The sequence below is a fragment of the Sinohyriopsis cumingii genome, chromosome 14, assembly GCF_028554795.1.
Source record: "Sinohyriopsis cumingii isolate HCF-2022 chromosome 14, ASM2855479v2, whole genome shotgun sequence".
In the NCBI taxonomy this organism is placed as follows: Eukaryota; Metazoa; Mollusca; class Bivalvia; order Unionida; family Unionidae; genus Sinohyriopsis; species Sinohyriopsis cumingii.
Genome location: NC_142974.1, coordinates 8231167 through 8237119, shown reverse-complemented (window position 1 = coordinate 8237119; position 5953 = coordinate 8231167). Strand labels below are relative to the sequence as shown.

At 33.6% G+C, this 5953-nt stretch overlaps 1 long non-coding RNA gene across 1 annotated transcript; it reads left to right on the top strand.

Annotated features, from left to right (window-relative positions):
* The first annotated feature begins 752 nt into the window (after positions 1-752).
* Positions 753-5573, top strand: LOC149783169 (uncharacterized). The gene is made up of 3 exons (XR_016413562.1): positions 753-910; positions 2976-3158; positions 5004-5573. It is a non-coding gene; the product is annotated as an uncharacterized LOC149783169 (long non-coding RNA).
* The last annotated feature ends 380 nt before the right edge of the window (positions 5574-5953 follow it).

Genomic DNA, 5953 nt, shown 5'->3' with positions numbered 1-5953 from the left:
ATTATTTACTTTTAACTAGAGTATTATTTACTTTTACCTAAATAATATTTCAGTGCTGTATTCATTACATCACATCACCTCCATTGTAATGTGTATGAGCATTGAAACAATAGAACAAAGTTATATCTGTTCAATTATATGCAATAATGAAGAAATACTATCTGAAAGAAGATTATATATTCCCAGGAACCACTTCATTTCAAATCATACCTCAATATAAACTTGACATCAAACAATAACAATTTTAATTATTGTAATATAACTAAACATAAGTAATATAACACTGACATTAGCAGCACCCTGGTAGTAGGTATCACGGAAAAATTCTATTTCCATAGACATTAATGCCAATGTTTGGGGAAACAAATATATTTTCTATCCTGCTTTAGCATGCACTAACACGCTTTTCTATACGGCAGTGTTTGATTGTCAATCTGACAAGGACAAAACCAGGTACTCCATTGCATCTAAGAGAGATAACTATGCTGGAACTAGACAGGGGTAAGAGTTATCTAATCACAACAGACAAAGTTTCAGACATGTATACCACATTTTTAAAAAAAATCATAAAAAATACAAAATATCATCTAGATAGGAATTAACATAATTTCAAATGTTGCCAGGAGGCACAACTTTATTTAAGCCTAACAGAAAGTACAACTGTTACATAATACACCAATCACAGCTAGTTTTGTTGTTTATTTCGAAATACAATGTTCCTACACCTTAAGATCAGCCCACCTGGACTCATGCAATTATACCAGTAAGAATAGGCGGTTATCTTCCTACGCATGGAGCCGATACCGGATATGGAATGACAACCAATGTGTATATAAAGCTATGATATCCGTGCAATTTTCAGCAGTTCCGCCTCGCAAAGGATAGACGATTTCGTGCTGAAAATAAGAAGGTAAGGTCGTGTCTTTATTTTCTACTTTTATAGAAACACAATTAATGCAACATGTAAATGAAGTCAAATTGTTTGCCATGATGTTGTTTAAAGAATATAGCTGTTAGGAACTAATTCGATGCGACAGAGAAGTGATAGCTAATGACGTTTTATGTTAATGAATTTACATAGACATTCAAAGCAATACAAGGATAATAGGAAGCAATTGTCCATTATATTTAACCCAAAGCACTGCAGATGTGATCCAGCTATCTCTCACGCAGGGAGCAAGTGTCAGTTTTAACATATACCTTTCTTTGACTAAGAAAAACCATTCGTCCGTATTACTGATAATTAATAATGTTAAACTACATATGTCCCTTTGACCTCACCATTTCCTAATAAATTACGTACATAAATTCGAGCTTAAAAAGAAAAAGTTAATTTTCTGAGAATTAACAAGCAACATTAGATCTGATAATATGTAGCGTAGTAACCATTTCGTATCCATGTGCATCTCAAGTCTCTATAACGGTTACTGATTTTGCTATGTTAAGACACCAAAGTAACCACGAAATGTACAATATGATGACAATGTCAGTTTTAGAAACATTTTAAGAATAATGTTCTTATTTATGTTTTGAGAGAACACTTTTAATAAACACAGTACTGTTCTTTTTATAAGGGAGGAGAAGAGATGAAATTCAGTGTGCCTAATACCTATTAAGAGCACATTTGACAGTAAATATGTAAATATGTGCGATTCCTGGAACGACATGAGTCTTAGTACAATTTGTTCTTCGCACAGTATTTCTCTCACGGGTGAATCGTCAGTTTTAGTTTAATTAGGACTTACCCACCGTGTGACGTCATTGGTGGAAAAAAACGAAAATTATTTATCGCAGTCTTTTAATACTGTGACTAAGGTCGGCTGTCTACTGGCAGAAAATCGTTATTCCAATCGACTCTTTAAAACATGATACCTATTGCTTCTGAGTTTTGCTGACAAGGATAAATATCCAAGATCAAGAAAGATATGGATCCCGCTAAACTTACATTTAGCGGGACTCTTGGCCTGTCCTGATACCAATATTGGTACCAGTACAATTTTGTTCGAACTGTTATAAATGTCAGGTAAGTATTGTAGCTAGACAAGTACCATGGCATGGATAACCTGAGTGGGATAAACCCCAAACTTCATGTCCTTCTTTATTCTGTTTTTACGCCAGATTGACATCTGTCTATAGTTTGTTAACCAGATCACTTTATACTCTTCATAAAAAATAGTAATACTACTAATATGTCTTCATTTAATCAGGGCAGTTCAATTAGAATACAGATGTGTATATCGTCTCTTGATGACATATAATCTTTCTTAAAGTCGAAATGATGATGCAACTAATGTGAGCAACGAATTCCATATCTAATTGTGAGGATGTATTCCTTGAAATGCATTTCCCTGTACATCATTTAGATAAGAAAAACGAATATTTGTAACCCTTTTGCTTTACAACAAGGTTTTAAATTATTATTATTAACATCAATTAACATAAACTAGTACATTTGTATTGCTGAGTGAAAGTATGTATGTATGTATGTATGTATGTGCTTAAAGCAGAGTTGGAAACAACTACAGTACTTGGAGAGCAATAACGATATACACTCGCAATGGTCTACTAAATCTAAAATGATCAATCACATTGGCTTATATATCTGTATTCTTTTTTCTCTTTTTATGTGTTTGCTTGTGTGTATGCATGTGTCTATAAATATATTATCTTGCATTTATCCAACTAAAGTTTTGTGTATCATTGTTAACGTAGATTGTTATTTTATTGTGTATCGTCTGTAAAATATTAAAAGTTTCATGTCATAAGATTATACTGAAAAAAGTCTCAGTAAGGTGTATTGATAACAGACTGTGAAGAATTAACAACCTAGATGCATAAATGTAATATCAGATAAGCAGGTGCTTGCACACACACACACACACACACACATAAACACACCCACACACCAGGAAAAGGAAAATTCATATAAAAATTTATTTTACTCATCTAATTTAGTTTTTCTTTTGAACAAAAAGTTCCTGATAATTTGGAAGAATTGACAATATGACGTCGAACTCTGCTTTTATCATGGAGAACTACCCAGCATGCAATGGGTACGTTGATCAGGAAATTGAAGTTACGAAGAAGATGATCCCTCGTTATAAACAGTGCGTGACCTCAATGCCTTGGCCCTGGCTTGGAAATTAAATATCGTATAAGTAAGTAGGTATTCGTATCGTGTCAGTCAGTGGGTCTTGATTATTAGATAGCTGACTGTTATTATAGGAAACTAGAAAGAGTTATCATATTTTTTATAGTACTTCTGCTGCTCAGTTCTCATAATTCAGAACCACTGTGTAACAGAAGCCGCTAGTTTCATAATCGTATTCGACTAGAAACAGGTGTGTAATAAAGCCAGCCAGCAATTCAACCAAGAAAAGTTATTTTTGTAATGATGGAAAAGGTAAACAGTTGGTTTCACTGTTGTAATACAAAGAAAATGGCTTTAACATTACATAAAGACGAACTATGTTAATAATAATAATAATAATAATAACAATACATTTTTACAGACCTAATATCAATCATAAATTAATTTGCAAACAATTTATTCATATGTCGCAAATATATCTCAAACTTGATGGCACAGTGTGATAAACACGTATGCATTCTTTAGCTTAGAATGATAAATAATTATTCTTCAAAATTTGTACTAATAAGGTCGATGACCACTTTGCAATACCTGTTAAAGAAGGTCACCTTCCTTGTGGTCAACCTCAGCTTTACCTGTCTATAAGTTTTGTTTGTTTACTTTATAAAGTGACCTTTCTATATTTAATACTGCAAAAATCAGTTTACGGCTTTTATATTTTCGGACCACCAACCCCCCCCCCCCCCCCCCATTTGTGACAACACTTAATTCCATCTTCAGTAAGGCACTAAGACCAGAAATTTCCGAAAGTAACGTAGGATATGATCTTATTGAGGGTAAGTTGTAAACAACTACGGAGTGCGTGGACTTTTGTTTCCATAACTACCACATTCAAGCTGCAACACCAAAACAGCCTGTACATTATTCATTCGACGATAATCGAATGCATCGTAATATATTTATACTCGATTGCCAGCGATGCAGGATAAAACGCACATTTCATTCTGGCTAATCCAGGGCGAAGTTTTATAATAAGAAGCGACATATTTCGTCATCGAACTCTCACAAAAAAACAAATTTAGCGTACCTACTAAAAATCACAACATGGGTTAAATACACTTAATTCATACCTGTTGTAATATCTGGCCAATATTTGTGCAGTCTTTGGTTGTATATGAATGTGTGTAAACATATTATGGCAAACCACTTCAACTATAAGGGTGCATTGAGACGATGGAGCACACTGGATCAAACTAATGAAATTAGTTCCCTAATGTCCAGAATGCAAATGTGCAATATAAGAATGACTTTAATATCGCCCAAGTTATCAAGTTATTGATGAGGCAGATGGAAGCAAAACCAATTCTTAGCACATTTTATGCGAGAAAATAAGAAGCTTTAAATCTTCTTACTACTCTCCTTCCGAAGTAAATAAAAACAGAATTGTACAACAAAGACTTTAAAGTACCTCACACTTAAAATAAATGCAGTTATGCCAGCTAAAAATAGTAGTTATAGCCAGCCAATCAAGACAGTTTCTTAATTAGGGACCTTCAGAACAGCAAGCCATCTACCTATCCTCGTTTTTGCTATGGCCTTAAACCAAGGGACAAATCAAGAGAAAAAGAGATTTGTTGTATGTTTTTAACGTCGGAAAAGTTGCTTATACTGGCGAGCAAAAGGATGAAGCTGAGATTGCAAGAAAGCGTTCGTGTTTATTGTTTTCATGGATTATAACTAAATAGCCCCCCCCCCCCAAAGAATATTACGGGACACATTTTGCTTAAAGCATACTTTCCTCACCTATTTTGCCACGATTCCTTGACTTGTACGTTTCTTATATATATGTGTGTGTGTGTGTGTGTGTCGCATTTGTAGAATTCATGTGATGATGCAATATTTTATATTTCAGTTCAAGTGTTTGCTAACCAGCAGATTGGCCAGGAGACGACGGGCATTTCCACTGTGTAATTGTTGGATTGATTGAAAGAAAATGAGAATAGAAAAATATATAATTGGCTTATATACAGTTACATTCACAGTAATTGTCGCTATTATAGGGTACTCCTCCTTATTTAATTTTCAAAGACTTCTGACTTTCCTTTGCAGTATATTTATGAATACGAATACCAACATCTCAGCTTTAATTATTGTGAACTTTTGTAAACTCAACATGAGGACCCGTTTGACACAAAAATCACTGAATTTACTTGTTAATTATACAACAATTATATTTGATTCAAGGTAGAAAGTATGACTTATTATTGATAGGGATTCACACGTACATTTATTTTGGTATGGAATTGATATTGTATATGCCGGTGAAATAGTTCCTAACGACAACAAGTTACATCATAAGGTTTCAAAAAGTTCATTCAGAAATGCTTACTCTGGTAAAGAAAGTGTTTTGTACATCTTATATTAAAATTGGTTCTTTTAGAACATCCAGGAGTACCTTAAAATAAAAATGTAAGATCTTGTAGTTTACTTTTTTATCAACCTCATTTGAATACAAACAAGTAACATACAATATAAGTATACATTCTGCTTTTGCATTATCCTGCCTTAACTAAATTAAGATTATTTTTGAGCACCTGTTGGCAATTACATTTAACTTTATGGTATGATTTTTTGTCCATCTTGTCCCATCCGACGTTTACAATCTGGGGTCAGTTCATAATTGATATATAGAACATGTCTCGAACGCTTTATCAATTTGCACATTGTTCGGTTTCAGTCATTCATGCATTTAACCTTTCCATGTTAGTTAATGGCTATGCTCCACTGCTTTCACAGAAATTTCCTGTCGGAACAAACACATTTCCATACACCTTAATTAGGTCCCTTAATTAGAAGACCTCT